Source organism: Lithobates pipiens, unplaced genomic scaffold, assembly GCF_037356315.1.
Source record: "Lithobates pipiens isolate NorthernLeopardFrog02 unplaced genomic scaffold, aLitPip1_a1.2 Scaffold_4, whole genome shotgun sequence".
Classification (NCBI taxonomy): Eukaryota; Metazoa; Chordata; class Amphibia; order Anura; family Ranidae; genus Lithobates; species Lithobates pipiens.
The window spans coordinates 240,441-253,231 of NW_027507852.1; positions in this window are offsets into that span (position 1 = coordinate 240,441).

Here is a 12,791-nt window from a genome sequence, read left to right on the forward strand (position 1 = left end):
AAAGGATGGTATACCTTTTCATTCAATTGAATATACTAAATAGTACAGTGCAAACTTATTATGTCAATCTCTCATATAGAAACCAAAAACAAAAATATGTCAACCATTAACCACTTCAATACCGGGCACTTATACACCTTCCTGCCCAGACCAGAATTTTCAGCTTTCAGCGCTGTCGCATTTTGAATACAATACAACACTGTAAACAAACTAATTTTGTATAATTTTGTTCCCACAAATAGAGCTTTCTTTTTGTGGTATTTGATCACCTTTGGGATTTTTATTTTCTGCTAAACAAATTTAAAAAAGACCAAACATTTTTAAAACAACATTTTTTTTTGTTTCTGTTACAAAACTTTGTAAAGTTCTCCTACACTGATGGGCCCTAATGGGGCTGCACTGACGGGCACTGATAAGGTATCACTAATATGCGGCTAGGGTCGATCCTAGGGTCACAAACACCTGGGTGCAGAAATATTCTGGCGCCCCCATGTGAGCGTGGTCATCTTACCAACCCCTCCCCTTTACAAATGTTTCTATGGCAATGACTCAAACACAGAGATGCTCCCCTAAGAAGTCTTCGTTACCCTGGGATCCTCTCATGATCTTTTAACAATAAAGAAAATACAGGAGCATAGACTAATGAGACCTGGAGGGCTTCTGTTAGAGAGTCTGTTAGAAAGAGCCCCTAGACATAGTACAGGAGATAATCAGAAACTGCAGACATAGTACAGAAGATGGTCAGAGACTGCAGACATAAGTACAGGAGATGGTCAGAGAATGCAGATATAATACAGGAGATTATCAGAGACTGCAGGCATACTACAGGAGACAGTCAGACTGGTGATATAATACAGGAGATGATCAGAGACTACAGACATACTACAGGAGGGGGTCAGAGACTGCAGACATAATACAAGAGATGGTCAGATACTGCAGACATAATACAGGAGATGGTCAGAGACTGCAGACATGATACAAGAGATGGTTAGGGACTGCAGGCATGTTACAAGAGATGGTCAGAGACTGCAGACATGATACAAGAGATGGTCAGAGACTGCAGGCATGTTACAAGAGATGGTCAGAGACTGCAGACATGATACAGGAGATGGTCAGAGACTGCAGGCATGTTACAAGAGATGGTCAGAGACTGCAGACATGGTACAGGAGACGGTCAGAGACGGCAGATATAATACAGGAGATGGTCAGAGACTGCAGACATTGTACAGGAGATGATCAGAGCCTGCAGACATAATACAAGAGACAGTCAGAGACTGGAGATATAATGCAGAAGATTGGTCAGAGACTGCAGACATACTACAGGAGATGGTCAGAGACTGCAGACATATTACAGGAGATGGTCAGAGCCTGCAGACATAATACAAGAGACAGTCAGAGACTGGAGATATAATGCAGAAGATGGTCAGAGACTGCAGACATACTACAGGTGATGGTCAGAGACTGCAGACATAATACAGAAGATGGTCAGAGACTGAAGACATAATACAGGAGATGGTCAGAGACTGCAGACATAGTACAGGAGATGGCCAGAGACTGCAGACATAGTACAGGAGATGGTCAGAGATGGCAGACATAGTACAGGAGATGGTCAGAGATGGCAGACATAGTACAGGAGATGGTCGGAGACTGCAGACATAGTACAGGAGATGGTCAGAGAGTGCAGACATAGTACAGTAGCTTGTAAATTCTCTTGTGCAATTTCCCCATGTGAGTTCCACCACCTTTCACTCAATACGTTCACCTGAACACATTGACCAATGGAACCAATAGGTCACCATGCACTTTCCCCTATTAGAGGGTCTCCTTAGGATATCTTCAGAGTTATCATCAGGCCATTAACACTCTTGTTATTGGGCACAGCTTTTTGAAACAATCCCAATCCAACAGCTCCTCAGCTTAAAAACACCATCATCGTGCTTTACCTCTTAAAGTGGTTGTAAACCCACCAAAAAAAACCCTGCAAGACAAAGGCATAATGAGCTAGTATGCATAGCATCACTGATTGGCAGGCATTATTGTTTGGCACTTATTGGCATCCATCAGTACCATATATTAGTGTACATCAGTGCCCATCCATACCCATCCGTGCCACCTATCAGTGGCCATCTGTGCCATGATTAACTTCATATGATTAGAAATGTTATTTAATGGTAACATATATGCATTGTCTATCTATGCATACTACGAAAAACAATTGCTGTGCGATGCCGAAGTGTTCGGGTTTGACTTGAAGAAAAGGTGGCAACCCTACGGCATGTGGTTAATGTGTGATCAAGCTAGAATATTACACCTTAGCCAAAAGTTGAGCATACAGACACAAAACACAGACATTTGTATGTGTTTAAAAAAAAAACCTTAGCTCACGTTTCTAGATAAAAATTGGGTAGATCACTCGGAAACTTCTAAAGTGGGGCGTTTCATACTAGCCATGTAGGTTTGAGGTGTAGTCAGTAAAAAGGAAATTTGTCACACACATCTAACATCTTAAAGGCATCTGCTTTGTAGGTGACTCACAGCTGTGCACAGATACACCTTGGCTCCGAATCCGTAAAGTATAGGTGAAGTGGTGTCACAATGAAGATAATCCACGCTTTACTTCTAGAAATGTTATTCTGGGGTATGGGCTGTATTTAATTATTAGCAAATTAGAAGGTTATATCACAACGTAGCTACAGAAGTAAGTTGACATAAAATGTGTTTTTATAGGTTTTACCGCAAGCCAAACGGTGACCCAATCGACAAATGATGTGCTTAGTAAAGAAGGAGAATCAGTGACCTTCAATTGCACTTACAGTGGGGGGTATCCATCTCTTATGTGGTACCTTCAAGAGCCAAGCAAATCCATTACATTTATACAACATGACCAGTCTACGCCTGATGACTTGATGCCTAGGTTCAGACATCGATTCCTTGCAACGTTCTTACGGCAGGAAAGATTGTTCTCCCTAACAATATCACCAGTTACAGCAGAAGACTCAGGCGTTTATTACTGTGTCCTAAGGCTCACAGTGATCAAATGCAGTTAAACAGGTGTACAAGAACCTTACTACAAGTAAGGCCAGAAACTGACTCAGATGTTATTCTACAGTGAATTGTAGGCAGCTAGGTGAGGTTAGTGTGGTTTATGCAATCCTATGTCTGTTATTTCAAATGTATACTGCAAAAATCCGCTTGTGATTTTAAAATTATGTGTTTAAAGGGTAACTCCGCTTTCGTGGGGAGGAAAAAAATAGCAAATTAAGAAAAAATAATACAGCACATATAATTGCAACACTAATCATATTGTAATTGAATGTTATTAAAAATGAACTTTCCTTTTCAATCTACAGTCACTGTAATTTTTTCTTCACCTTTATAGTACAGCGTAACTTATAATAATGAGTAGAGCAGATTAAAACGCTTTGTACAAGTGTGATTTAACACTTGTACAAAGTATCCTCCTCTTAAATTTAGTGAGATGCAGCATATGAGTAAAGAAATACCTAGTGTTCCTGCCAGTCCCTCTGCTTTGCCAATAAAAACTGAACACACTAGGCATGAGAGCATAGCGTGGTCAGTTTTTGGGCTGTCCTAGGAACTCAGCTTGCTCTCCTCCAATGATTAGACATGCTGACACGCACCCAATACGGTTTAGGAGATATTTGCCCGAAGACAGGCACCGCTGTCTACGGCGCATGCGCGCTGAGGCACATGAGCATGGCATCGTCAACGACGAAGATGCTGCGCGTGACGGCTCCCGTGCGCATGCGCGGGAGTGACGTCATCGCAGCTTCGCCGAATGACAGCGGCGGAGCTGCGAGACCCCACCGAGAAGATGGATGCGCCGGACTACAGGGGACAGCGGTGACTTCGCCGGCTCCTGTGTCAGGTAAGTGACACACAATGGAATACTATGCGATGCATAGTAGTCCATTATGCTTTGCCTTTGCAGGGAATGAAAGAGGAAGTAAACCCATCAGGGTTTACTTCCTCTTTAAGCACAATGCTGTCAGAAGTAAGAACATGGTTGTGCATGCACTACTTGGTAAAGGGAATCTGTATTAAAGTGATTGTAAACCCTTACAACACACTTTTACCTACAGGTAAGCCTAGATTAAGGTTTACCTGTAGGTGCTGAAAATATCTCCTAAACCTACATGGTTTAGGAGATATTTACAATTCCCCATACGAGGATTCCTTCAGTGCATGCGCACTTTAGAAGGGTCACGGCGTGCCGTTTTCATTAAAGGACATGCCGTGACTGGCGGCTCCTGCGCGAACGTGCAGGAGCGACGTCACGCAACTCCGGCCAGTCACAGAGCTTGAGTCCGTGACCCCGAAAGGAAGATGGACGCTTCCAGCCGGCAAGGAAATCAGGGACATCGCAAGCTCCTGTGTCAGGTAAGTGACACATAATGGGCTACTATGTGATGCATAGTAGCCCATTATGCTTTGCCTTTGCAGAGAAACAAAGAGCAAGTAACACCCCTCAGGGTTTACTTCCTCTTTAATTTAGCATAGTCATCCAAGGCACCCCATTGTACAGATCAGTCCCATTATTACATGCACATTGTAAGCGTGAGGGGATGTCACCGAGGAGAAATTAGTCTACTTTCGTGCAATACAGTCTATTACAGGAATGTTAGGAGAAATCAAGGGGGCTGATGGGAGCTTTTTAAAAGTCAAAGTATCCAATAGATATGGGAAGCCTGTCAAAGATTTTGTTCAAATATCTTTTTTAGCGTGAAAAGTTAAGCGGGGTTATTTACTAAAGGCAAATCCACTTTGCACTACAAGTGCACTTGGAAGAAAAGTCGCTGTAGATCTGAGGGGGACATGCAAGGAAAATAAAAAACAGAATTTTAGCTTGCACATGATTGGATGATAAAATCAGTAGCGCTTCCCCTCATTTCAGATCTTCCCCTAAGATTTACAGCGACTGCACTTCCAAGTGCACTTGTAGTGCAAAGTGGATTTGCCTTTCGTAAATGACCCCCACTGTGTTTGCAAGTCTCTCATTAGGCTTGATGCACACTTATTGTAAACAATGTAGAAGGACAGGAGGAACTCAGTGTTAAAAACTCACCTAAGCCGCATTTGCAAACAATTTTAGGCGAATTAAGCAGCGTTGGGGTGTTTATTAATTTCAAATTCAAATTCTGAAAGTGAAAGTGCTAGAATCCAAGCCAACGGCGATGTTCGATCGCTCGGTTTCTCGGTGTAGAGCACCGGTGGACAGATGCCGCCCCGGACCGATGCTGCATCCACCTAGGTAAGTATGATGGAGAAAAACCCCAAAACCCATATTTCTTTTTTAACCTCCCTGGCGGTATGGATATTTCAGATTTTTGAATGTCAAAGTGGTACAATTGTTTTGCATAGAAATTTGGTGTTTTATATTGTAGGCCTGTAATTCTTAGGAATAACTCACTTAAATCTGTCCAAACCAGAGTCTAGTTGACATCCTGGGTATGATAAAGTTTGAAACACTAAATCATAAATTATAATATAATAAATAACTATAAATAATTATTAAAAAAATATAATGATAATAAAATGTATTCAATAATGTAATCAAATAAAAAACACTGAAGTTTACTCAGTAGCAGAATTGTCGCAGTCGTCACTTTCAGTATCTGATGACGAATTTCCCCACGAATCACTAATGCTCAATTGTGCAAGTTATTCTAATTCACTATCACTGTTTTCTAGTTGGTCTAAAACCTCTTTTGACATGCTTTTTGGATGCCATGGACGTTCTCAAGTTTCCAGGCAGAAAGAACAGTATATATAATATAAAAGTGCAGGCAGGGCACTGGACAAAGCACTAGGGACAAAAGGGGGGTTAAATGATTTCATACAGTAATGTAATCTCACAGATTACAGTGTATTGCATGTGTTATGTATTTTGCACTTGTAGTACCCTGTAGTTTAGGCAGGGAACTCCTCTCAAATTTACTTGCCAAGAGTAGTTATCTTAGTTTATTGATAGAGATCTATTGATTTCTCCCTAAGTTTGGCCTTGTTGCACTTTTCTCTTCTACTACTAGGTAGCCAGGTGTTTGGTGGTACTAGATATGAGAAGGACAACTCAAGGTCAGGTTATGGGTATATGGGGTATCTCAGCCAATGAGCAGGGGTTTTCTTGAATCCCTTGGCCTGTTGGGAAAGTCTATATTTTTGGGTGGAGTTGGGTGATCTATGTTTTGTGCCACCTGGATGGTTGTCTGGGCGGACGTGTGTTGTACGCCCCGGGCTGCTAGGCTGGAGATTGGGCCTATCCCAGGGGCATCTGGCTGCTAGGCTGTGTGAGAGCCTTTCCAGAAGTGAGAGAGCAGCGTAGGGTTGGGATTGCAGCTTGCAGTCCAATGAGAAGTGACGGTTCTGCCAGCCAGGGAACCCATCAGTGGTCGGAGGTAGAAGGGAGCTGCCTCCACAAAGAGACCAATTGCCTTTACCAGGGACCACAGCGAGTAACTGAAGCAAGGACCGAAACCATATTCTAACCGAAAGGGCACGGTGGAGAATTGGGGAAACTTCAGGAGGTGATCAAGTCAGGAACCCAACCAGCAGAGGAGACGCTTGCAGAGCAGCCTTGTGTGTCAAGCCACGGACCTACCTGGTTAGCAGGGGTGAAGCTTGAGAAGTATCTGGAGTGCAAAGCTAGGGACCCAGCAGAGAAGCGGAGGTGAAGCTTGAGGGAGATACCACCCCAAACCTTGGAGGAGCTCAAGGGATTCAGAGTCAGTGAATTAGTGGGTCTAGTGAGAGACCAGGAGCTCAGTGTTGAAGAACTACTAAAGGCAGTTGTAGTAGAGCTGAGAGAACTGTTACATTTGAGTTAGGAACTGTTAAAGGACTGTTATCAGAGGAGACAGCATTCCTGCAAGTGCAGATGTGGCTTCTTGCTGGGGCCTTTCCCTGTACGGCTGTCCTCCTATTGAAGTCTTGGAGTCTGCCAATTGAGTTTGCAACTATCTAAGGGTGTCCTGGCCCTAACCCTCTTTCAACCAAAAATATATAAAAAGGACTGTCAAAAGAAATAAAACCTCTTTTACATCCAAGAAGTTTCTGGTGCCCAATGACTTTCACCATCTTTGCAACCACTATACATCACTTTGCACCCTCATAACCCACCACATATTGAAGGATGTCAGCTATCTTTGGCCTGGGAGGTCCTCATTAGACCAAAAGAGGTAAAAAAAACTTTGCTACACACTTTTTGAATTTGCCACCGGGCTCCACCCCATGCGTCGCAACGCTCCCAGGGAATGGAGCCCGGAACAGTAATACATTGGGGCAGAGGATTCGGCGGAGGACACAGCAGAAGGAAATCGCAGGATCCTAAGGACAAGGTAAGTAAACTGTACCAGGATACTGCAATGCAATCCTGAGTGTGACTCGGGGTAACCACTTTTGGTACTGAAAATTAACCCCCGAGCCACACTTGGGAATACCACCAGGGAGGTAAGGGAGGTTTCTTGGCTAGCAATTTTTCTCAACCCAGGAATGCTTTTCCTCATTACAATGTATTCTTTGTGGTGTAACTCGCAACATCGTTAAAGGGATTTTAATGATCACCTAGTAAATCAACCGATTTGGTTTAAAAAAAATTAATGAAAGGCAAAATATTTTTGTATAGATAGAAAAAAAAATTATACATTTTATTTTCCCCTCTTTTTTTTTATAAGTAATCACAATCCTTCTGTTGTCAGCTGCATGAGAGCTGGGGGAGGAGAAGCAGCAGCAGCACACTGAGCTTCCCAGTGAATGACTGTGCAGCAGGAGTGTGAGAACACTGAGAGTACACTGAGTTCCCAGCATAGCTAGAGAACTGACCACAGTGTGCTCTTCTGCTTAGTGTGGTCAGTTTTTAATAGGAAAGCAGAGGGACTGGCAAAAAAACAAGAATTTCACATAAGGGAGGCAATACAAAGATGATACAGGATATTTCTCATACAAGTACATGGTACAGCATGCATATATCAAGAATATGAAGTGTTGGGTTAACAAACACTTTAAGTCCAAGCCTCCTGACTAGTACTCTACATCAGAAACACAAACACTTGCCACTTTCGAATAGCTTATTGTCTAAAAGCTGCAGGTACCTACTGGCTTATACCGCCATTTGATTCTTTGTGCAGCAATACTTTTGTGACTCCACCCTCCAGTCTTCTCCTATAGAGGAACAGACAACTTTAACTGTATATTAGACTGGGGCCTCTGGCCCCAGTCATTCTCCTCTAATGCACAGAATGTGACACCCAAGTTGAACTGACCCCTAGCTTTTATTAAGTGTAGCTAGGTGAAGCATATTGTCTTCCTGGCTGAGGCCGGGTTCACACTGATGCGACACGACAGTCATACCACTTTGGATCCGACTTTGCCCTGTGACTTGAAGTCCGACATGCATTGGACTTCAATGAACGGGGATCTGACTTTGATCCCCAACAATACCAGGCACTGTGTCTGGTGTGAATCTTTAGGGGGAACTCCACAAATTTTTTTTTTTTTAAATGGCATGGGTTCCCTCTCAAGGAGCATACCAGGATTTTGGATTTTGGATTTTAAAGAGAACCCCCCATGCCGAAAAAAACAGAGCTGGTCCCCCCCCCCCCCCAAAATCCATACCAGACCGAAGGGCCTTGTATGCTCCTTGAGGGGGAACCCATGCCATTTTTTTTTTAACATTTTGTGTGGAGTTCCCCCTAAAGATCCATACCAGATACAGTGCCTGGTATTGTCGGGATCAAAGTCGGATCCCTGTTAATTGAAGTCGGACACATGTCAGATCCAAAGTGGTACGACTGTCGTGTTGTACCAGTGTGAACCCAGCCTCACACTTGTACAACAAACGCTCTGACATTGGGAGCTTATGTCATATAACGTGTGAAAATCAATGTTTCCCTATGAGAGCCATCTTAACTGGTCCGACACAAGTCGGTCCGACTTTGAAAATGCTCCCTGCAGTACTCTGGTCTGAATTTGGTCCTACTTCTACCCATTAAATATCACTGAAGTTGGAGCAAAGTAGGTTCCTTGTCCTAACCATCCAACTTGTGACATCTGACATGGTGATTACAGCAGCAGTAAAAAGAATTTATGTCACTCTGGGATTGTTTTGATTGGTCAAAGGACAAGTCGTACTATCTCAAAGTCGGAGCAAAATTTTATCTTGTTCATTCAAGTAGGATGGAAGTAGGACCAAAGTAGGACCAATGTAGGACTGATGTTGCAGGGAAAAGTAGGATGACAGTCGTACAACAATTGGGTCGTACCAGTGTGAACCCTGCCTAATTATAAACGCCTGGAGTAGAGAAACAAAGTCCCATCTGTTCCAACTGTCCTCGCTTTCCCCGTAATTCTTACTGGAGTAGAGAAAGGATGGAATATCTAGTCTACCTATGCCAGTAGACATACTAGACCGAAGGGGTCCTTCGTGACTCTGAAACATTGCACTCTCCTTGTGTTGTGATCATGCAATAAATTACCTATTGGACGCTATTTATGTCGTTCCATGGTGCGATGGCAAATATCTTCACTGTGACTTGAACCAGTATGCAGCACCCAAATACGAGAGCTCATCCAGGAATGTGTGCGATGGGAATATGAAGTAATACTAGACCGAAGGGTCTCAAATGAAAGATCAGTGGTTCCCCTGGGTCTTTCCTTTTTACTTCACATTCAGATAGGGCACAATTTATCAGATCCTGCATTATAAGCTCACAAAGAACTGTGTCTATAAATGAGTTGTCTTCTTGCATGGACTGTATATATTATGAAGGAGTGTCCTTTACTGCTGAGACTTCTGTCTGTAAATACCACTGTAGGGTTCTGCTAATGAAGCTGCATAACATATCTGTAATCCTTTTTAGGTTTATAATAATTATAAAATCTGCTTCAACAAATCTTTTTTACTTGGTACAGATAGTAAATACAGTAGCTTTAATGAAAGATATAATTTCAATTGAAATCAAAATTGGTCTAGATTTTCTGCCCCTTCCCCTGGTCCGGTTGGTCGGGTCATCAGCAGCACTGGAGCACTTACCCCATCTATGGCGGGCAGCGCTTCACCCAGTCAACAGGCGGCGGCATCTCCTTCCCCTGCTCGCCTCCTCAGCATCACGGGTGGCTTTCCCTTCCCCTGCTCCTCTTCGCAGGCATCACAGCAGCCTCTGTTTTCCCTCCTCCTTGGCAGCCAATCTGAACGCTTCTCATTTCGACCTATCGGGAAACGAGTCTCTGGTTGGGAGGAGAATCAGTGTGAAAATAGTAAATATAAAATTGGCTATTATCAAACAACTGGGAGGGCTCTGCGCTCCAGTCCCACCCCTTTTTGAAGCATATTAGAGCATCACATGCTTCAAAACCCCCCCCCCCCCCCACTGGAAAACATGTACCCGGCGCCCTGCATGTAGATTAGGGGATCGGATGCATGGATGGGGGGGTGGTGCCCCACGCCCCTAATGGATGAGTCGCCACTGCACATAATATTGAGTATGCTCCTCTTTTGCTGCAAAAACAGCCCTGACCTATCAAGGCATGGACTCCACTAGACCTCTCAAGGTATGCTGTGGCATCTGGCATTAAGCCATTAGTAGTAGATCTATGCTTACGCCAGCTTGTCTTCTTCTCACAGTGCATCCTGGAGCTATCTCTTCCGCAGGTAAGAACAAAGGGTGCACATGCATCATATGATGCATCCATATGATGTAAAAGAAAACATGATTCCTCAGACCAGGCCACCCTCTTCCATTGCTCCGTGGTCCGGTACTGATGCTCATTTGCCCATCGTAGGCTATTTTAGCTGTGGACACGGGCCAGTTGGTGCAACCTGACCAGCGGTGTAGTGTGTTCTGACAACTTTCTATTGGAGCCGATGCTGCATCCACCTAGGTAAGTATGATGGAGGAAAATCCCCCAAACCCGTACTTCTCTTTTAAAGGGTTTGTTAACCCACATGTCTTACTTTATGTAATCTGCTCGGTCTCCTAAGGGTATGTCCCCCTGTGTGTGTTGTGTTAAAAAAAGCCTTATATACCTTATTTGTGAGCACTGATCAGCTGTGACGTGATGCACTGCATCTCTCCTCTCCCTGTCTGACAGATGTAGTGGGAGGTGCAGAGATTCCACTGCTGACATCAGTCTGGAGGGGAGGAGGAAGGGAGGAGGAGAGGAGGAGAGAGTTGGCGCATCACATGACCACTGATCAGCGCTCACAAATAGGGTATATACAGAATTCTTTTTTATACAACACACACACAGGGGGACATAGCATTAGGAGACCAAGCAGGTTATATAAAGTAAGACATATTATTACAGCAAAAGCATGGGGGGGGGCAAGCCCTCACACAGGAGTCAACAGGCAGGGAGGGAGGGGGGAGGAGGACACAAGAAAAGAGAGGAGAGACAGTAGGGCTGTGGATGACAGAGGCACATAAACTGACCACAGGACTCAGCAGCCATGATTATCATGTTCAGTTTACAGAGAGGAGGGGAGAAACTGGCAGGATCAGCCAGGTTTTAAGGCGTTACGGAGGTAAATAGCCGGCAAGCAATCACAATAAAAACAAACGAACACCCGTGTTCCAAGAAACACATGGGGAGCGTGATGGCATCAGTACGTAGCACCGCCCAGGGTATTTTTTGTATGTGAAGCTTGAGACGCTGGTCCCTGCTATTTTATTTGTTATGCGTTGTTCAAGCAATAAATGTTTTTAGTGACGTTATGACACCATTGGAGTTATTTTTATTTCCTCCCATTTATGTCCTCCTCGGCATATGAGTGATATTGGTGAGTGGAATTTCTTAAACCCATTTTTGGATTTCTGTGGATCGCTCGAGGAGCAGCGGGACATCCAATATACCCGTGCAGAGGGTTATATCTGCTTGCGTAGTTGACCTCGGCAATCAGGGGGTCCATCATATTTGGTAAGATGCATTTAGAACTTTGACCTGCTATTGTCACATCTTCTACCTTCTACTGGTGAAGGTGTCTTCTGCCCTTTCAAGCTCTGGGATTTTTGAAAACTGTTTATTCATTGGATGTACAGGGTTTTCATTCCTTGGACTTTTTTCTTCATTCATTTAAAGGCACATATATTTATAGATTTTCTGCACATGTATTGTATTGTATGTTATTTATATTAAGAGTGGTCACATTTATTAGCGCAATTTATATAGTTTGTTGATTTCTTACACCACATGGATATTTGTTGGTTTTTATTGCAGCTTTTTAGCACAATTTGTGTTTACTTTTGAGCACGGTTTATCCTTTATTTGACTGACTATGAATGACAGCAGTGGGAGTCAATGGCGCTGCTGTCTCAGCCAATGAGGAGGGGAGTCCCGGGCAGCCGAGACATCCCTGTAACATCGCTGGATCTAGATAGACCCCAGGTAACTATTAGGGGGGCTGAGAGGGGCTGCTACACACAGAAGGCTTTTTGTCTTAATGCATAGAATGCATTAAAGTGGAGGTCCGCCGAAAAAAAAAAATATTAAAAGCCATCAGCTACAAGTACTGCAGCTGCTGACTTTTAATATATGGGCACTTACCTGGCCAGGGAGCCCGCGATGTTGGCAACCAAAGCCGATCTGTCCGTCAGCTCTCGGCTGCTGCTGCCACCATCCTTGGTAAGGGAATCAGGAAGTGAAGCCGTGCAACTTCACTTCCTGGTTCCCTACTGCTCATGCAAGAGTCACTCTGCGCATCCTCACTGGTCCCGCTGTGTTCTGGTACCTGTGTGTCTCCCAAAATACAGCAGGGGAGGACAGAGTAGGCACCGGAA